We start from the raw sequence: 21,705 nt of genomic DNA on the forward strand, positions 1-21,705 counted from the left end.
ACCACTTCACACAGTAAAGAACATTTACAAAAGCCTACGACGACACACTTATGGTGAAAAGTCAAACAGGGAGAGGGGATCTGCTCTGACCTACAATGACACACTTATGGTGAAAAGTCAAACAGGGAGAGGGTATCTGCTCTGACCTATGACAACACACTCAATAGTGAAAAATCAAACAGGGAGAGGGGATCTGCTCTGACCTACGACTACACACTTATAGTGAAAAGTCAAACAAGGAGAGGGTATCTGCTCTGACCACTCCTCTGCAACATAACTGAAGTTCTAACCACTACAATAAGGTAAGAGAAAGAAACGGCTTACAGATTGAAAATGAAGAAATAGAGCTGTTATTATTTGCAGATGACTTGGTTGTTTGCATTAAAAAATCCCAAGATATTCACACACAAAAAAAAATTAGAAGAAATGAGTTCAGCAAGATTCTAACATATAAGATCAACACACAAAAGTAAATTGCATTTCTACATGTACAAATGAACACCTTGAAACCAAAATTTAAAACCTAATGCCATTGGTTATTGCTCCAAAGAAAATGAAATACTTAGGTATAAGTTTTACAAAACATGTATAGGATCGGTGAGCCAAAATTATAAAATGCTGAGGAAAGAAATCAAAGACCTAAATAAGAGTAACATATTATGTTCAGGGGTTGGAAGCCTCAACACAGCAACCTGGATTCTAGCCTCAGCTAGATCCGTCTTGGTTGGACTCAGTGGACCCCTGGTCGCCCTCTCCCTGCGTGCCTGCATGCTAAGGCACTCAATCCTGTCCAACTCTTTGCAACTCAAAGGACTGTAGCCCGCCTGGCTCCTCTGTCCATGGGAGTCTCCAGGCAAGAATATTGGGGTGAGTTGCCATGCCCTTCTCACTCTCCATGCCTGATCCTTATTTCTTTACTTTTGTACCAATGTTGTGAAGGGAACTCACCTACTAAGAAGCATTGGAGAATGTGGCAGGCTTCCCTGCCCAAGGCATTCAGTCAGCCCAAGGGAAACCTTTGCTAGGGATTTTAGGTTAAGTGGTCCCAGTAGAGACCAAGTTAAAGGGCTGATGTGGGTAGCTGTATTGGGGAGGGATCCCAGGAATGTGAAGTGTAGGATCAGAGGAGACGGCAGAGAGAACATAAGAGGTCACTCCAGGATGCATTATGGGTTACCCACTGCCAAGGAGGACTGGTTCTCCACCTGAGCAGAAACTTCTGAAGAACTTTTTGAAATGCCTCTCAGAATTGTCCTCCTGGGACTCAGGTGGAGAATAGCTCGTCTTTTGGCTGTCCCCCTCCACAGGTCAAGGGTGGTCCCAGGTACACAGACTCCTACACTTTGGGACCACACCTGTGTGAGTGCTCAGTGGATCCCCAAGGATGTTGCCACATGCGCTGGTCTCGGGAAGTCTGAGACAAGAAGTGAGAGGCACGTGTGTGGAGTCCAGGAGAAGGGATAGGCGTGGTTCCTGTAGAGCGTGTTTGTCACCCGTGGAGGTGGCAGTAACCAGCACGAGAATTGTGGACAGATTGGTGTGGTGCTCGAAAGATGTCCAGCAGCGTGGAAGGTGGGGGCGTACGGCCTGGGAGTTATCGACAGCCAAGGCCTCGTCCTCGCGCAGCCCAAGGCCTCTGGAGGGCGGCCACTGCACACCTGGGTCTCCGGCTGGTGAAGCACCCTCCTGTCCTCCTGCCCCTATGTCGGGCCAGCATGATTCCTCATCTTATCTGACATCCCCCGGCTGTCAACTCCGTGATGGAAAGAGCTCCCACTTAGACTAGAAAAGATAGTCATCCTCTGTGCTCTGCGTGGAGTCACTCGCAAAAGCTTCACAGCTTGCTTCACAAAGCAAGGCCCAGAGAAGTGCAGTGATCTGCCCGAGGTCACACAGGCAGTTCAGCCCCCAGCACTGGCTCCGGAGCTCGGGCTCTGGACCGAGGCCTTTCTCTTCCCGTGGGAGTGCAGTCTGAGGGTGCCATGCCCACTGCAAGGTTCCAGAAGAGGCTCGGCGCAGTGTGGTTCGGCTACGCGAAGCTCAGGGTACCAGGGAGCCGGAGAAGGACACTGGGGGTCATGGGGAGGGTAAGGGCAGGGAGGGGAGGAGGAAAGAGATGAAGAGAAGAGGGAGAGTAAAGATGTGATGCAGAGAGAGATACTGAGGGGAGGAGGCGGGGAGGGGCCGCAGCTTGAGCAGGGCTCATGGGCACAAGATCACAGTGCGGAAAGAGGAGGGTGATCCCTGAGGCTGCCGTGTGGGCGGGGCTGATGCCGAGGGGCTCCGATCCAGGCTCCGGCGGGGGTGAGAAATCATCAACACATTCTGGCTGGGAATGTGACAAAACCAGAGCCTCCCTGGCGCCGCCGGCCGTGGGAAGTGGGCCTGGAGCAGGCAGCCCAGGGCAGCGAGGGTGCTCAGGAAACGGCTGGAGGGACCCAGGGTATGGGTATGGCCCAAGCCAGGGCACTCGAGGTCAAGACACCGTAGGACTAGGAGCCAGGGAGAGAGGAGGGACGAGGCTGTGGAAGGTCCACGCTTCTGCACACAGTGGGTGGGCTTCCCAACCCCAAATCCAAACCATTTAATAGATGCCTACTGTGCGCCAGGCCCTGGGCCAGGCCCTTGAGATAGAATCCAGGTTTGTAGTCACAACAGTGTTTCCAGATGGGTTTGTCCCTCCTCATTTTACCCAGGAGGAAGCCTTGAGAAGTTCTGGTGGGAGGTAAGCAATGGCAGGGCCAGACCCTAGGGGTCTGTGGGACTCCAGAGTCCGCGTTCTTTCCATGCACCGTGAAATTACACTCAGGTCATTTCACTCAGCAAAGAGCGTGAACCCGGGACAGCTGACCAGGCTCTGTGAGTGTCATAGTGGCCAAGAGCCAAGCGACAAATCACGCCACGTCACCACAAAAGCCAAAATAACCAGCGCCTGTGTGCGGTCTGCTTACTCCAGCTGTCTCAGCTCAACCGGATCTATTGACGATTCCGTAATCCAGCCAATAGCTGGGTGCTGACCCACACACTCAGCCGAGCCGGAGACAACACGAATCTGCTCCTGAGCCCTCGGCTTTGCCGGGGAGAGTCCATCATTAAAGTCTCCTTCAGAAGCAGCGGGATTTACCTGGCCTGGCCACAGGGGAACCCCGGACAGCAGAGCCAAAGACACCCCAAAAGTCTGCGTCTCTCTGTAAAAAGTCCCTTTTCTCGGGGTTCCTCATTTGACCCACCTGTCGATGGCCATCTCAGCAAATTTCATTCGTGACAATGAGCTGTAGTGGCTGAATGCTGGCCCCTAAAAGATATGTCTGTCTTAATCCTGAAACCTATGAATGTGACCTTCTTTAGAAAAATGGTTCCTACAGGTGGAATTAAGGATTTTGTGCTAAGTAGAAAGTTCGGTAGCCCCTAGATCCAATGATAAATGTCCTTTATAAGAGAAACAGACATTTGAGACAGAGAGAAGGGGGCAATGCCACCACATGGGCTGAAGAGATGTGTCCACAAACCAAGGAATGAGTGGGGCACTAGAAGCTAGAAGGGACAAGGAGGAAGCCTCCCCTAGAGCCTTCAGATAGAGCTACCCTGCCCCACCCTGTGATTTCAGACTTCTGGCCTCCAGAACTGTGAGACAATGAATGCCTGTTGTTTAAGCCACCCTGTATGTGGTCATTTGTTTGGGCAGCCGCAGGAAAGTAGCCTCTGACTGTCCAGTGTGCGTTGCTATTTGCAGGAAAATCTGTGATCTCATCCTTCAGGCCCATGAGCCCGCCGGGTCCTGCTCTGCCCTTGGCTGGAAAGGGAATCCCAAGGTTGCATCTGCCTCTTGGGTGTGGAGCTCCAGGCTGGAGCAGGATGAGAAATGGGCCTATTTATAAACGAACAGAGCCAGAGGGCGGGAGCTGGGTCAGCCGAGGGCTTCACCAAGGTCACAGACCCAGTCCCTTGGGATGGGGGCATTGCAGAGAAGGGCCAGGCTCCAGAGGAAGCAGGGGGCGGGAGCGCTCAGGCCTCTCTGAGCGGTGGGGCCGTGGTCCATTTCTGAGCAGCCTAACAGGAATGTCCAGCTGGCTTCCAAGTCAGATCTGGTGTCTCAGGCGAAGGGCAGGCCCAGCTGGGTGGGAGTGGATTCTTTCCCGCTGCCTCATTGCCTCTCCGAGAAAGGAAGTGTGAGTGCCCGGGGCAGGCGCCCTGCACGCAGCCCATGACTGTCTGTGGGCGGTTGTGTCCTCCATGCTTCTGCCACTCAAGGAGGATGCTGCTATGGTGAGTAAGCCTCTGTGCTCCCCTCGCTTCTTGCTGTAAAGAGCACTCTCTCAGCAGGGCCAGGTTGGAGGGACTTGGCCGGGTGATATTTCAGCCCCAGGCTGTCTCATGGGGGGCAGAGAGCTGGGCAGCAGTGCCAAGGACGTGGGTGGATAGGGGCTCTGCTGATTAGTGGCTGAGTGGGACCAGGGTCTATCCCCAGTGTGACTGGTGCTGGGCAGAGTTGTCCAGAGGAAGTCATAGCGCACAGGCTGCCTTACCCGGCCCCTCCCACAGGCCTGGGCCTGGGAGATGCTCAGCTCCGCAGCACCAGGAGTCTTACAAGCCAGCAGAAGGCTTCCCTCTACAGCAGGAACAGCTTCTGATCCAGCTAGGATGCCTACCTCAGGCACACCTGTGACCATATCGTGTCTCTTGAGTCTTGTATGTCTTTAAGCACTTCTCCCTGTAAGAGTAAATTTCTGAGTAGCTATCGCAGGAAGAATGGGGCCAGATTTGCCCCCTGCTCGTGTTCTGAGCCGCAAGCTTCAGGAAGCACTGAATCTCAGCTGCATCTTCTTCTCGCTGTGTTATCCTAGACAAGTCACTTGACCTCTCTGAGCCTCATCTCCTAGTCTGTAATGTGGACATAGCCCAGCCTATTTTGCTGAACTGCTAGGGAGGTTAGATGAGACAGTATGTGTGACGCTCCTATCTCCATCCACAGAGCCTGGGCTCATTTCCCAGGACTTTGGACATCTTTTCCGTTTAACCTTTCCCACTGAGAAAGTCTGTTGGAGCTTCAGAGTTCCATCCACTCCAGCCGGGCACCTGGTCACATGGAGTGATCAGCACAGCCTCATGCTGTCACGGGGACACTCATGCAACCCACGAGGGACTTAAGGGCTCCGGTACCTGCAGCCCACAGACTCCTCCTCTGCCTCCCTCCCCTGACTCTGGACTCTGGCCCAGCTGCTCATGGTCAGAACATTCAGATTCCAAGCCTGAAACCAAACCTGTATCCTTTTCATTCACTTGTCAAGCCCTGTCTTTCCTGAAGAAGCCTGCCTATGACCTTCTCAGGGTTAAGCTTATACTAAAGTAGAAACAGAACCAGCATGTGGTAGGGATAGTCTGTGGAAAAGGACTCACTGCCTCCACTACGGAGGCAAGGGGTGCTGGTCCCTGCTGCTGATGTGACCTTGGACAAGTCATTTCTTTCTTTCCGTTTTCTCATCTTTAAAATGGGTATGTGCTGTGCTCAGTCACTCAGTCGTGTCTGACTCTTTGCAAACCCGTGGACTCTAGCCCGCCAGGCTCCTCTCTCCATGGGGATTCTCCCAGCAAGAATAGTGGAGTGGATTACCATGCCCTCCTCCAGGGGATCTTCCCAGCCCAGGGAGAGAACCCAGGTCTCCCGCATTTGCAGGTGGATGCTTTTCTGTCTGAGCTACCAGGGAAGCCCTAAAATGGGTATAATTTTACCTAAGTCCCAGAATGACTGTGGTTGATCGTCAACCACCTGGCCTTGCCCCTGTCATGTATGAGGTGCCCCCCCTCCTCCTGCCCTGAGCCCCAGTTTGCATGAGGACAGCAGTTGGCTCCGTCCCCAGGTACAGAAGCAGGCTGGCTCAGGGAGGGCCCAAGACTCAGGAGACCCAGGAATAATAAGGGGCATGACCTCCCCTTCCTGGGTGCTGACAGTCCTCACAGAGGCTCACCAGAGGGATCTTGCCCCCAAGAGGGGGATTACTAGGGCGACTACTCAGGCCCCCAGCAGGAAATGGGGATGAGTCAACTCAGGACCCCTGACAGGAGCCTTCTCTGACTTCATATCCATTCCCAGGAAACCCGCAAACCGTTCTTTTGTGTTAATCAGATTCGCAAAGCCGTGGACAACATGGCAACATCACCTTCAGGAAACTCACTTGAGCCTCTTAGCCGCTCTGGCCACAAGGGGAGGTCAAGGGTGCTGTAGGGAGTTGTGTCCCCCAGGCTGCAGTGAGGGGGCAGGGCAGACCTGCTTGAGGGTCTCCTCGGGAACGGCGAGACGCTGAGGGTGGTCGCTGGGTCCACCAGCGCTGTTGACACCTGTAGCACCTGATGGAGAGGACGCTGGGCTCAGACAGCAGGAGACCCTCAGGGCGGACGGCCGGCACCGGCCTCACTGCGTGCCAGCTCCCTTCTCTCCCGCCCGACTGGCAAGGACGGATCAGACGATGGGGTCTGTGGGGCCTGTCCCCAACGGCGACTGGGCCCGGCAAGTACAGAGAGGAGAGAGCCAGGGTCCTCAGACAAGGAGGCCATTAAAACCAAACGTTTAAAATATGACTCCACATATATAAAAAGATATTCAGGCAAATTAAATGCATTTAGGCCAGATGCCTGAGACAGAATCCCAGCTCCACTACCTGGAAGCCCTGTGACCCTGGACTTCTTTAAGCCCTGGTTTCCTGGCTTCTGTGGACTGGATGGTGGCCCCCAAAAGATATGTCAACATTCTAACCCCAGAGCTTGGGACTGTGACCTTATTTGGGAGGAATCTCTGCAGACATAATGAAGTTAAGAATCTAGAGATGAGGAGATCGTCCTAATTACCCAGGGGGGTCCTAAATCCAGGGACAAAGTCTCTGACAAGTCTCCTTTTAGAAGCACTCGGAGGAGACAGACAGACACACAGAAAAGAGAAGGCCATCAGAAGACAGAAGCAGAGATTGGAGGGATGCGGCCACAAGCTCAGAACACCTGGAGCCGCCAGAGGCTGGCCAGGCACTCGAAGGCAGCTCAGCCCTGCCAGCATCTTGAGCCCAGATTTCTGTCCTCCAGAACTGTGAGGAAAGAAACATCTACGAACCCTCTCTCACCCCCAGCTTGTTACAGTGGCCACAGGAAGTAGTCTTCAAAGAAGGAAGATAAAGATCTGACAAGAGAGGTCGACGTAGATCGTGTGCATCGTTCCATACAATAAGAATCGTGTGCAGTCACGCAAAGAAGCTGTGGACAGTCATTAAGGGTGAAGCTGGTGTTGGGAATATCAAGCCGGAAAAGCAGAGTACCAGAATATTAATTTGTAAATGTTTAGGAATCGAATTTTGTTTTTAAAACTATGCCAAAAAAGGAAAAATAACAATCATCTCCAGGCCATATTATACCATTTCCTTTATTTTCTTCTTTGCTCTTTTCTATAATTTCCAAATTTCCTCTCAATGAGTACATCAGGGTGCTGTGCTGAGTCACTTCAGTCGTATCTGACTGTTTGCCACCCTGTGAACTGTAGCCCACCAGACTCCTCTGTCCATGGGATTCTCCAGGCAAGAATACTGGAGTGGGTTGCCATTCCCTTCTCCAGGGGATCTTCCTGGAACCCACCTCCCTTAAGTCTCCTGCCTTGAAAAGCAGCTTCTTTACCATTAGCACCACCCAGGAAGCCCCTCAATGAGTATTACTTTTACTGTCAGAAAATAAAGAGCCATTCTAAAACTTTCTTCCGCAAATGTGACTTAGTTGTGCAAGAGCCCCCGAAGGCCCACTTTCTTTCCACCTATAATCTCATGAGCACCTTACAACAGCCCCACCATAAACTCACCTGTGATTCCATTTTGTAGGTGAGAAAACTATGTTTCAAGAGGTAAACAGTGACTGCAGAGCCAGCCTATGGCCAGAGTTGGGAAAGGAACACAGTCGACCGGTCCTCTGAGCCTTGTGTGAGAAGCCACACTCCCCTAACCCATAGAGACAGCCACTGCTCTGCACTCACCTCCCTCTCATGACCACAGCCAGGATCTGGCCTGTCCTTCAAGTCAGAATGACTGATCAAAGTCTCAAGTGCCCTCCAGGCAGAGATAAATAACAGAGAGCTAGATCCTGGGATTCCAGTTTCGTATTTTTAAATGGAAGGAGAGATAAATCATTTCTGCTAACTGTTTTTACCTGGCTGCAGGAAATGATGCATCACCATCTTTTAAAAGAAAATTAAGCCTTTAATTCCATGGCACATGTAATAAAATGATACTTCAGCTCTCTGCCTTGAATATATGGCCCGTCGTGTCCTAATTTACTATTTCAATGCTGCCTGAAATGTCCTGAAGTTATTAATGTGGCAATATATTCAAGCACCTAACCTGGCCTTCAAATGCTGTTCAAGCGCTCAGTTAACACAATGGATGGCCAGGCGGGAGCCAAAGGGGTCATATCGAGAGGTAGGCCATGCGGGTGGGGTGCACGGCTGACCCTGCTGTAGAGGGCTACTGTGAGCCAGAGCCCCATTTTCTTCCTCTTGGAGGTGGAGATTATGATGCCTCCTTCACAGGCGCGAGGGGCCAGGCACAGATCTGTACCTGAGCCCCCAGCTGCACCCAGTGCCACTCTCTTCATTCTGATTCTGTCGTGGTCCACAGGAGAGCTGTGGTGCTTCCGCACGCACACCAATGCTTAGCATGTGTGCACCAGCTCACACGTGGGGCAATTCATCCCAAGACTCTGAGCAGGCACATCCCACTGCACTCAGAAGAACAGGCCTTTATGACCAGGGGACTGCCCAGTGATCCATGCAAAGACATACTGGGGTGAAGTTTCAATGTAAGATAAAGGGCAGGGGCCTGGGGGCTCCAAGGCCCGCGCCGTTCACCTTGTGCACCTCTCTCCTCTCCTGTGAGTGTGTGATGCTGACCACGTGCTAATGTCAGCTGCCCTCACAAGCCCTCCCCACTGGCACGTGGAGCAGCCGCTGCACGCAGGCGTCTAGGTGGGGCCGCTTGAGGGAGAGCGCTCTTGTTCTGCAGAAACTCCCAGATGGGCTCAAAAGACACTGCTGGCGTCTCTGGGGTCAGGGACTTCAGGTCTTTCAGTGGGCCCCTCAGCAGGGGCGCCGGACCCCCTGGGAGGTTCAGTGCAGCCCCACATCCCCTCCAGGGTAAATCTCATCTGTTTCAGAGACGGAGAGTTGGGACAGTTCATTTAGCTTTTAGCAAACTCACAAGGGGAATAATTGCAGTCCTCTGTCTAAAGGGGAAGATATACATGAAATTCTCCAGTGTGGACCAGATCCCTCAGCAGTGGGCGAAAACCAAGCTCCCTCTGATACCCAGAGCTGGAGGCCTGAGGGAGAGATGACAGCTATAGCTGAGACTAATTTTCTGGAGGAATCAGGATGCTTGGGCAACCAGACAAGTGAGCTGAGCAAACTATTTAGCCAACAGTAGCACCTCTCTTGGACTTCCCTGGGGGCTCAGACAGTAAAGAATCCACCTGCAATGAGGGAGACCTGGGTTCAATCCCTGGGTTGGGAAGATCCCCTGGAGGAGGCCATGGCAACCCACTCCAGTATTCTGGCCTGCAGAATCCCCATGGACAGAGGAGCCTGGTGGGCTGCAGTCCGTGGGGTCGCAGAATTGGACACAACTGAATGACTAAGAGTGACATAGCACAGCACCTCTGTCTTGTAAGACTGCTGTGACTGTTAAAATGAATCGATATTGCGATCAGTTACACAGACGCGCTCCTGTTAGCGGTGGAAACCAGCCCACTGCACAGTGGCTTCCTAAAGCTTACGCTGCCCCAACTGAGGCAGACGGTGTGAGCGAGCACTCGGCGCCGGGAGTCCTGCTGGGGTCTCCTCTTCCGCATCACTCATATTCAAGTGCCCAGAGCCAAATTCTACCCCAAATAACCTCCCCACTTGCCTCTCTTCTCTGACCTTCCAGGCCACCTTCTCCCCTCTGAACACCTACAATGTCCTTCGACTGGCCCTGCCCCATCTCATCCTACAACGTTCCCTTTTCCATGCTGCAGTCAGAGAAATCTTTCTTAAATGTATTTATTTTTTCATTGAAGTATAGTTGATGTATAATATTATATAAGTTAAAGGTATACAATAAAGTAATTCACAATTTTAAAGGTTATACTCTATTTATAGTTACTATAACATACTGGCTACACTGCCCGTGTTGCACAATACATCCCTGTAGCTTATCTTATGCCTCAGTTTGTGCCTCTTAATCCTCCGCCCCTACATTGCCCCTCCTCCCTTCCCTCCCCCCACTGTAACCGCTAGTCTAGCCTCTATGCCTGTGAGTCTCCTTTTTGGTTATATTCACCAGTTTATTGTATTTTTTATATTCTACAGATAAGTGGTACCACACAGGGCTTGTCTTTCTCTGTCTGGCTTGTCTCACTTAGCATAATACCCTCCAAGTGCATTCACATTGCTGCAAAAGGCAAGGTTTCATCTTTTATTGCTGAGCAGTGTTCCAGTGTGTGTGTGTGTGTGTGTGTGTGTGTGTGTGTGTGTGTGTGTGTGTATGCCGCTTCTTCTTTATCCATTCACCTGTTGATGCACACCTACCTTGCTTCCATATCTTAGCAATTGTACATAATGCCACTATGAAAGCTTCTTCAAATGTTTATCAGATCCTATTGGACCTGTGACTAAACCCACCGTTGGCTTCCTATAACACTGAATAAAATGCAAACTCCATGTCCCTGGCCAGCAAGGCTCCACATGGCCTGGTGCTGTCTGCTCTCTACCCTCATCTAGAAATCCCCACCCTCAAGCCCCAAGTGTAAGTTCCATGAAAGCAGAGATCCTGTCTTGTTCGCAGCTGTATCCCATTGCCTGACCCATAGTATTTACAAAACAAATGCTTCTGGAATAAATGGAAGATTCAAAGCCAGACAAACTACCTACAGTGCGTTGCACCACTGGATAGGGGGAAACAGACACTAATAAAAATAAACCCCTTCAGTTAAGCAAATTTCAACCCCTCCTCCTAAACTGGGAGCCTGTAGAGCTCAGAAGGCTGGAGAAAAAGTTTGAACACACCCAGCCTGTATCTTCCAGGGGCCAAGGCAGCCTTGGAAGAAAGTGACCCTATAGGGACCACTGTATTTAGCTGCACGGGCTAAGGATGGCACAAATCCAGGGATGGCACTGACATAGAATGATGCCCCTAGGGTTTTCAGATGGATCAGTGCAGCAGTCCTGGGCCCCCTAACCTGCTCCATCAGGACTGAGCCCCCTTTGAGTTCCCTCCCTCAGCCCTGCCTCTCTATCCTCAGTTGGCCTCCTCCTTAAGAATTCGCAGACCAATAAAGCAGAGAACAGTACAAGTGACGTCCCTGGGTGAAAAGGGAGGATGGCATATCAGATGAATATCTTCCTGTCTCTGCTGTATCCTGTCTGTGTGTCCTTGAACTCATTATTTTTTGGAGCTTCAAGCTCCCAGCACACAGAGATGCTTAGAACAGTTTGTCTGGGCCAAACCAGATACCTGCACGGCAGGGCTGATGGAGAGAGGGCAAAGCCTGTATCGTGTGGCAGAGTCTAGTTCCACCAGAGTGAGGCGCTTCAACAGAAAGCACTCTCTTGTTTTCCTTTATTCGCTATAGCAGCGAGCATAAGGTTACCATGACTCTCTCCTACGCATGAGGCCAGTGTGGCTCAGAGGGTCAACGGTTGTCCAAGTGCCCACACTGCCAGCGATGAGCCAGTGACTTACCCTGGCCCTAAAGATGGGCCCGACAGCGCCTGTGAGGCAGCCGTGTTCCCAAGGCTGTTGGGCATAGGAACCCAAGACTTGGGTCTCAAGGACTCAGCTTGCTGCCATGCTCAGGTCTGCAGGTCCAGGCGCTCTTTGCCCCCATCTGACTTCCCCTGCCTTCTAGTCGGCCCTACGGGGTCTGTCCCTGGGTCTACAGTTTAAGGGGCGGAGGGGAGGACTTCTGAAAACAAGATCCCTGCCCCCCATAACTGAGTTTAACTGAGAAGTTCCAGTCTGAAAACTTTGGACACGCTCCTGACAGTCCCGATGACAGCCCAGCTGGGAGGGCGGCTATATTTAGCCACATGCTTGACCTACCATGTTATCAGGAGCAGAACCAAAAGGCTGGGGAGGGGGGTAGCAGAGAGCACCTCCACCCCGTACCGCCCCAGCCGCGCAGCCTTAACGATCTGCTCAGCAAAGTTTCCTCTTTCTGAACATATGTTTTCCCCAGTGCTGGGGAGATTTGTGACTTGCCCGGTGCTTTGGGCCTAGAGGTGGAGGCCAAAAGCAGTCAGCTCCGTTTCTGCGCAAGCTGGCTAAGAAGCATGTTGGTTGTGGGTTACAAAGCCAAGCTTTCCTCCTGCACCCCCGGGTGCCTGCAACGATAGGAGGGAGTCTGTGCAGACAGCGCTTGGGCCCGGGGAAGGGGGACTGAACTGTGAGCAGGTGAATCTTCATCCCACGTAATCGTGCTCCCCACCTCGTGGAGCTTCTGAAAAGAGCAAATGAAGCATAACATGAAAAGCACACAGCGCCGCAAGCTCTGTGCCTCCCCCTCCTCTTCCCCTGACCCTCACACCCAACGAGCTAAGTTTCAGCCGATGTATCCCCATTCTACAGACAAAGAAACTGAATGGAACACGCAGAGAAGGGGTTGCCTAAATGCTCAACGGGGGACTCAGCAATAGCTGTGTTGCAGACACATCGGTATTTCCCATCTCTGAATTTGACCTGTGTGTTCAATGGTCCGAGGAAATCAAGGCTGGGGGCAGGTGTGATGGTGCTTCCTCCCCAGAAGCAGTCTTACCTCTGCTCTTTGAAGCATCACAATATTGGCTGGAAGCTGCTCCCGTCAGCAGCACTGCACGAGGCTGCTGAAAGCACTTTTAGCACCTGATTAAAAAGGAGCCTTATTTTCCTGAGCAATTACCAGGCTCGACTCTCATGATCTCATCCCAAAGACAAGGAAGAAAAATGATGCGAGGCTGGCCTCAAGACACTCACCCCACAGAACACTAAATGGCCTGGCCTCACCCATGTGTGGGGTATGCCAGGCACAGCGTGGGCAGCAACATCCAGAGCTGCAGGGCAGCAAGCAGGGCTTGCCGAGGGGTGGGCTCTGTCCTTTCCAGCTCCAGTGGAGACACTGCACTGGCCTGCAGCCGGCTGTGACCTGACTCCTGGGGGATCTGGGAGTGAAGCAGAAAGAAGAAAGGGACTTGCCTTTCTCGAAGTTCTCCTGTGGGAAGGTTATCCCTTTATATCCCCAAACAGCTGTTCCTGGGAGCCTTCTAGTCTCGAGATGTATATTAAAGAAAGCAGAGACGTAGGAGGTAACTTTGTGCCCAAAAGCACACAGCCAATAGTTTAGAGAAAAAATGGATTCAAGCCCACGCAGAGCTCTAAACAGCCCCTTACATTAGACCGTGCTGTCTCGTAGCACCCCCAGGCTGCCTTAAAGAGCAGCTTGGGCCCTGCGCTCACCTAGGCTTCCTCCCTCTGCTCCCAGCGTGGGTAATAGGAAGGCTGCCTCGCCCTGTGCCTGGCTGAGAACCCTGCCCCATTTGCCCTGTAATTGTGTCACCCCAAGGGCACTGTACACCTGGTCTAAGTTATAACCAAGGTTGTCTCTTACAGCCCATAGTAGCAAGGAGCCATAAAAAGCAAATACCCTATGCTGCCAAAGACGTGGTCAAACAGGCAGGCTTACTCATCACTGGTGGCAGTGGAAAGCAATTTGGCAAGATGTACGCATACAGGGCTTGATAATGTGAATCTCTTCAATCCGATAATCACACATCTGCAAATACATCTTGAGACAATAAATCCAAATAAAAACATCTTGCCTATAAACATCTTCATTGTAGCATTTCCTAAGGAGCCAAATACATTGAAATTCCATAATTTGGAATATCAAGCCATTTAAAACAATATTTCATCTTGGATTGCAAGGACTACATTGTCAAAATGGCCATACAACCCAAAGCAATCTATAGGTTTTATGTAATCCCTATCAAATTACCCATGACATCTTTCACAGGACTGGAATAAATAACTCTAAAAATTATATGGAGTCACAGAAGATTCCAAATTGCCAAAGCAATCCTGAGGAAAATGAACAAAGCCGGAGACATAATCTTCCCGGACTTCAGAAAATACTGCAAATCTATAGTGATCAAAACAATGCGCTCTTGACACAAAAACAGGCATAAGGATCGATGGAGCCGAACAGAGAGCCCGAGAGTCAGCCCGCAAGTCTGCGGTCAGTTACCCTCCAACAGAGGAGGCAAGAATGAAAGACGGAGAAAAGTCAGCGTCTTCACCAAGCGGTGCTGGGCAGGCTGGACAGCTACACGTAAATCAATGACGTGAGAACACCATACACACCACACACAAAAATAAACCCCAAATGGCTTAAAGACTCACATACAAGACAGGGCGCTGTAAAACTCCTGGAAGAGAACGCAGGCAGACATTCTCTGACATAAACAATAGCAGTGCTCTCAGGTCAGCCTCCCAAAGCATTAGAAATAAAGAGCAAAAATAAACAAGTGGGACCTAATCAAACATAAACTTTTGTGCAGTAAAGGAAACCATAAATAAGATGCAAAAACAGTCTACGGACTGAGAGAAAATATTCACAAATGATGTGACTGAACAAATATATAAACAGCTCATACAACTCAAACAAATAAACAAAAAACCCAACAAATAAATCGAATTGAAAAAAAGGGCAGAAGACTTAAATAGACATTTTTCCAAAGAAGACATACAGATGGCAACGCGCACATGAGAAGATGCTCAACATCACTAATTATTAGAGAAATGCAAATTAAACCACAGTGAGGTATCACCTTACACAGCACTCAGAACGGCCCTCGCTGAAAAGCCCACAAGCAACGCACGCTGGGCAGGATGTGGTGAAAAGGGAACCGTCCAGCACTCTTGGTGGGAAGGCAAACTGGTGCCGCCACTGTGGAAAACAGTATGGAAGGTCCTTAAAAAGCCAGAGTTGCCACATGACCCAGCAATCCCACTTCTGGGCACACACCCGGGAAAAAACTCTAGTCTGAAAAGACGCATGCACCCAATTGAATGCGCAGCACTATTTTCAATAGCCAAGAAACAGAAGCAACCTAAACGCCCATCAGCAGACGAACGGAATAAGAACACGCGGTCCACGTATTCGGTGGAATCCTACTCAGCCACAAAAAAAGGATGAGACGATGCCATTTCAGCAGCATGGACACACCTAGGGATTATCATGGTAAGTAAGGCAAACAAAGACAAGTATCAAATGATACCACTTATAGTTGGAATCTAAACTATGATACAAATGGTCTTATTTTCAAAACAGAAACAGACTCACAGACAGAGAAAACAAACCGTGGTTACCAAAGGGAGAAGAGGAGGAAGGATAAGTTAGGAGTCTGGGATCAGCTGATACAGACTACTACGTATAAAATATAATATTCAAGCAACAAGGTCCTACCATATAACAGGTAACTGTACTCAGTATCTTGCAATAACACAAATCAGATATAATCTGAGAAAGAACTATAATCTCTGTCTATCATAATCACTCAGCTGTACACCAGAATCGAGCACTGTATTGTGAATCAACTGTACTTCAACAAAAAATGTTTCAGAAGAATTCATAATATGGAAATAGATGCTTTTGTTACGAAGTTTAATGGCAAAAGAAAGTTAAGAAATTATCCAGATGGTATGAGCACAACTATGTTAAAAAAAAAAGTGACTGAATAATAGTGCATGGGACTTATGGGTAGAGGGTGGTTTTTGCTTTTGTTTTTGACAGACTTAATTTTTAAGAGCAGTTTTCTTTCAGTTCATACCAAGACAGAGTGAAAGGTCTAGGAATCTCCCATATACCCCTACCCAACACAGACACAGCTCCCCCATGTCAACCTCCCTGAGTGGGTTTTTCCCTCTACTTTCTTTCCTCCACTCCTAAATTGTCAGATTGTCTATAATGAGAAAAATAAATTCTACTAGGAAGGAAGGAAATACAAGAGGAAGTGAGGGCGGGAGGAAAGGCGAGAAGAAGGAGCCCTCATCCCAAAGGGAGAATGCAGACGGCTTCTTAGCCCTTTCAGTTTCCAATACACCTTTTAATTGCACCAGCTGTTGGAATGCCTCACCATTTTAAGTTTGTGGCATCATTTCCCCCTTCTGCATACTGCTCACAGACCATTTTAATGCTTTCTCATCCCCGAAACCATCCTTCAAACACCAAATTCAAGCTAGTCTCTGATGGATACCTCCTCAGCTCATTCTCGGCTTCCTTGCACCTTAGGCAATTTTTCCTATAGAAGCTGAGCACCAAGGGACCAGCAGCCTGGGAGCCTGGGCAGAGATTCTCTGGCTTTACCACACACACACACACACACACACACACACACACATCTCCCTGGTGATGGTGAAAACACGACCTGCAATCCCCACCTCCTGCCAGCAGGGAGCTCTGAAATGCTGAGCCTGGGTGGGGGTCAGGCCCGGGTGTGCGTCTCAGGGCCTCCAGTACTCAGAACTATAGCAGCACAGGGATTGAAGGAGTGAGTGAGTGCCCCTGTAAGTCCCTTTTCTGGCACTCTTTGATCTTTGAATTGAGACTAGGTTTTTCCAGGCAGTGATGGTGGAGTTTAAGTGCTAGTCACTCAGTCGTGGTCAACTCTTTGCAACCCCATGGACTGTAACCCGCCAGGCTTCTCTGTCCATGGAATTTTCCAGGCAAGAACAATGGAGTGGGCATCTATTCCCTTCTCCAGAGGATCTTCCTGACTCAGGGATCAAACCTGGGTCTCCTGTATTGCAGGCAGATTCTTCACCATCTGAGCCACTAGGGAAGCGCTTGGTCATAGAAGTTCATGTATCAATGCCAGGTATACATTTACAGCGGTGTTTCGTTCATTGACCCCTTAGTGCTTTTATCCATTTATTTACTCTTTCACTCTACAAATAATGCTCAGGCACAGAGTCCAGGTAGAATCCAGACAGCCCAGCCTACAGGCTCTCTCTTGGCCAGCTCACAACCCAGCAGGTCCTTTTAGGGAGAAGCAGCCCAGTGTGGGGAAACACAGAAGATGGAAAGGGAGAGCCCGGCAGACAAGAAGCCCGGACTTTGCACAGGCTGTCCTGGAGCAGTGGGACTGGGCAGATGGAGGACGCTCCCTTGGGACCTTGTCTGGGGACTTCCAGGAGGCCTGAGGCTGTGTTTGCTTCCCTTGGCGGCCCCCATGCTAGCACAGAGACCCAGCCTGTGCTGAGTGTGACCTGGCAGTGCGTGTGTGTGAGTGCTCAGCTGCTTCAGTCGTGTCCGACCATTTGCGACCCCATGGACTATACCCTGCCAGGCTCCTCTGTCCGTGAAATTCTCCAGTCAAGAATACTGGAGTGGGTTGCCATGCTCTCCTCCAGGGGATCTTCCTGACCCAGGGATTGAACCAGCGTCTCCTGCGTTTCAGTCAGATGCTTTACCCAGTGAGCCACCTGGGAAGCCCTAATCTGGCGAGCAGGGGCTAATTTTACATGAAGTACAAAAGAACAGCACAATCTGGGCCTGGGGGTGAGTTACACGTGCACAGGAAGTTGCCCACACCTACTGCCCCAGAGGCACCCAGAGGGGGCCACAGCCCCGCTTACCCGGGGCTCTGAGATGCCTCGTGTGGGGTGGACAGCTCCTCTGCACGCACACCCATCTCTTCTCCAAGCCAGCGATGGATTGTTTTCATTTCACTCCAACTGAACTGCGAGACTAAACTGGGCCCAATTTCTGATCAGCGTCATTTCTCTCAGGCTTGCTCAGGGAAGACAAAATCCATTAAGCTCCTGCCTGCTCCCCTATGAGAGGCGCTGAGCTCCCCATGGCAGCAAGATGGCAGCTCTGGAGGAGAGAGACTCATTTTATGTGGATCAGTGGCTGGCTTATTGTAGGTGCTTAATAAATATTCAATCATAACAATCTTAATTACTGGATTACATCACGTCTGTCTTAGGGTAGGATATAAATAAATAATGCTGTAATAATAATGAGGCTCTAAAGGAGGGCTGCTCGGTTTGAGTTCCCACTTAGACGCAGGCGGTTTTAATAAATTTGGGTGGATTTCATATTTCATGAAGACATATCTGCTCACAGCAGGTAAATGTTCCTGAAGATAAGCCTTATTCAGTATTAATGCCGGTGGAACGCTTCCTAGTTTACGTGTTCTTCAAGGTTTAATTCAGCTCAACGTGACACCCAGTTCTCTGAGTGTTTGAGGGTGTCCATTGGCAAGGAGGTTGATAGGCAGGGTGTTCAGGGTCCGGCCCCCCAGCTGGCTTTTGGGGAGACCATCCCTCTCCAGCACACCCTAAGCCATCCCCTGCTCAGAATGGAGTTGCAAACAGTCCTGGCAGGTATGAAAATGATGAAGTTAGCTGGTGGCCAGCAGGAGGGCACATGCCTCGTCTGGAGGGGCAGCCCCGCACATCCCGCCACCCAGTGGTGCCCGACCTTCCATGTGAAAAGTAGTCGGAGATGCCACTGCCACACCCGCCTCCCGAACCTCCCAGGCTTTAAAGGCTGCTAACCACTGCAAGGAGGTCCAACCAGTGCATTCTGAAGGAGATCAGCCCTGGGATTTCTTTGGAAGGAATGATGCTAAAGCTGAAGCTCCAGTACTTTGGCCACCTCATGCGAAGAGTTGATTCATTGGAAAAGACCCTGATGCTGGGAGGGATTGGGGGCAGGAGGAGAAGGGAAAGACAGAGGATGAGATGGCTGGATAGCATCACTGACTCGATGGACGTGAGTCTGAGTGAACTCCGGGAGTTGGTGATGGACAGGGAGGCCTGGCATGCTGCGATTCATGGGGTCGCAAAGAGTTGGACACGAGCGACTGAACTGAACTGAACTGAACTGAACCAATCCAAATTACTTTAGAGCAAAAGCCTCCTGCAGCCTTTTGGGTCCCCTCTGGCCATAGACTGCACTAGGCGACCCTGAGGACTGGAGCTGAGAATGAGGGGTGTGCAAGGAAGGGTGTGTGCTGCTTCCTCCAAGAAGGCCAGGAGAGAGCCAGAACGCCCCTGGAAGGCTTGTTGGGTGCCCTAGATCTGACCCCAGCTCTGTTATCTGCTGGACTCACCATTTGCCTTCCACAAGTCCCCAGGACCCCGCTCCCTCTGCAGGAAAGTGGGACATGATGAGGCTGCATCCGGAGCCCTCCTCAAAGGGCTGCACAGAGAGCCAGTGCCTTGTAAACAGTGGGATAGCCCTCTGCAGGCCATTCACGCCAACAGAACTCCAACTAGTGGGTGCCCGTGTGTGTGTGTGTGTGTGTGTGTGTGTGTGTGTGTGTGTGTGCTGAGTCGCTCAGTCATGTCCAACTCTTTGCAACCCCATGGGCTGCCAGGCACCTCTGTCCATGGCGATTCTCCAGGCAAGAATACCCATGAAGTTGTGCAAAAACCTTGCAGCTGTCTGTATTTGGGCTGCTGGAAGCTTCTGGAAGCAGTAATAGTCTTGGAGGGTTGAGACCCAAATGTCAGGTAGTGAACCTGGAGCGGACATGGTGACCTGCAGAACCGCTCATCTCAGAGCATACAGTCTGACTCAGGTCCAGCCTCCCAGGGCACCTTAGCCAGCTCTGGTCCCACCATGGGTATCTGCTTCCCCCACTCTTCTCTAAAACTGGACAGGAGGATGTGAGAGGATGTGGAGGAGCCGAGGACGGGCAGGGGCCTTGCCGCCTTGCATTCCCCAAAAGGAAGCCAGAGCTCCGATGGGATTACAGGTACAAGAGCTGGGCAGCCCCCGTGGTGAGGGCCCGAGGTGACCCTCTGCAGCAAAAGCAATGCCTAGAAGGGGTCCTTAACGTGTGCAAGGGTCCAGAAGCAGATCTTACCCCAGCCATGGTTATCACCTCGCAGCACTGGCCGCCAGAGAGTGGCCTCCCCAGCCCCTGGGAGAAAGTAGACAGCTCTGGGCTTCCTAGAGAAACTGCCCCTGCACTGGGATATTTTTAGCTCCACCATCCCATACATCCATTCCAGGGGCGTTAATGTCACCAGTGAAATTAACCATCCACCTTGGCCAAGCGAAGGTGGCTCCAGCCGGGGGTGTGGGGCGGGGGAACGGAAAGTGTCTCACTAAAGCTCTGGACTCAGGTTTCCCTGCAAGTTGGTCCAACCATAATCTCTCGTCAAAAGTAGTAACAGGTTTTCTTCACCCTGTGGCAAATCATCTCAATGAAAAACACACCATCATTTAAAAGAAAATAAAAGGAAAAATCAACACATGCCCATATTCTACTGACAAAGCAATATTTGTTGGTTTTAGGTATCATTTTACCTATCGCTGGGCTATATATTATTTGAGAACTTTTTTCCCTGTAACTACATTATTACAATTTTTAAGTTTTTTCCCATGAATATATATACATTTTTACATTAATTATATAAACTCCATCTTTACTTGATTACTTAATGGAAACACGGAACCATGTGAAGTTGCTCAGTTGTGTCCAACTCTTTGCAACTCCAAGGACTATAACCTACCAGGATCCTCTGTACATGAGATTTTACAGGCAAGAGTACTGGAGTGGGTTGCCATTTCCTTCTCCAGGGGATCTTCCCAACTCAAGGAACGAACCTGGGTCTCTGGAATTGCAGGCAGACACTTTACCATCTGAGCCACCAGGGAAGCCACTGATTACTTAATGCTCTTACACAATATTTTCTTCTATTTTAATGTGTTAATTTTTAAGTCTAGCCTTAGCCAATCAAACTCTAAAATTGGGCATTTAGCTGTTTCTGATGCTTTGTGTACCTGCCAACATTTGTAGAGCTGTTGGCCTCGCTAAAGCCACTTTATATCAGATAACCCTAAGTGAGGTTACCAGACAGACTGGAGTCTGAGGGACTGGCCAGGCAGGCCCAGGTGCCACCTCCTCAGCCACGTGGTTCTCGGACGGTCTCAGGTCTCGCCCTGGCTCCCGCGGAGCCTGCTGGTGTCCGGCTCCCTGCTGTGTCTCTCCTCTTCGCAGAAGCTCCCACCTTCCCCTCGGCTCACTCTGACCCTCTCATTCTCTCCTTCCTGTCCCAGGGAATTTTCTATTTTCTTAAAATTATGGAACATTTCAAATGTAACACAAGTTCGGAAGACAGTGTAACAAATACCCAACTCTCCCAGCTCTTCAAAAATCTTGTTTCATATACTCCAACTCATTTCTCCATACACTGCATCACTCAGAAATAAGTCCCAGATGTCATATCATTTCATTCTTAAATATTAGCGTGCATGCGTGCTAAGTCACTTCAGTCATATCCAACTCTCTGCAGCCCTATGGACTGTAGCCTGCCAGGCTCCTCTGTCCGTGGGATTCTCCAGGCAAGAGTACTGGAATGGGCCGCCACGCCCTCCTCCAGGGGATCGTCATGACCCAGGGATCAAGCCCGCATCTCTTACGCCTCCTGCATTGGAAGGCGAGTACTTTACCGCGAGTGCTACCTGGGAAGCATTGGTGTAGATCTTGATAAATAATAAAGCTGCTTTTTTCAAATACCATCTTCATGTCTAAAACATTAGCAGTAATTCCTGAATAACATCAAATACCCAGGAAGCATTCAGATTACCCGAGTGTCTTACAAATGTTTGCTCTGGAGGGTGTGTTAGAACCAAGAGCCAAAGAGCGTCTGC

General features: G+C 50.4%; 1 protein-coding gene across 2 annotated transcripts in view; it reads left to right on the forward strand.

Moving 5' to 3' along the window:
* The first annotated feature begins 4,146 nt into the window (after positions 1-4,146).
* Positions 4,147-21,705, forward strand: part of C25H10orf71 (chromosome 25 C10orf71 homolog) — a 50,412-nt gene continuing 32,853 nt past the window's right edge. For both annotated transcript variants that reach the window (XM_060406380.1, XM_027962389.2), the window contains exon 1: positions 4,147-4,266. The gene's annotated coding sequence lies outside the window, so the exon portion shown is untranslated. The remainder of the gene's footprint in view (positions 4,267-21,705) is intronic.

The sequence above is a fragment of the Ovis aries genome, chromosome 25, assembly GCF_016772045.2.
Source record: "Ovis aries strain OAR_USU_Benz2616 breed Rambouillet chromosome 25, ARS-UI_Ramb_v3.0, whole genome shotgun sequence".
Taxonomy (NCBI): Eukaryota; Metazoa; Chordata; class Mammalia; order Artiodactyla; family Bovidae; genus Ovis; species Ovis aries.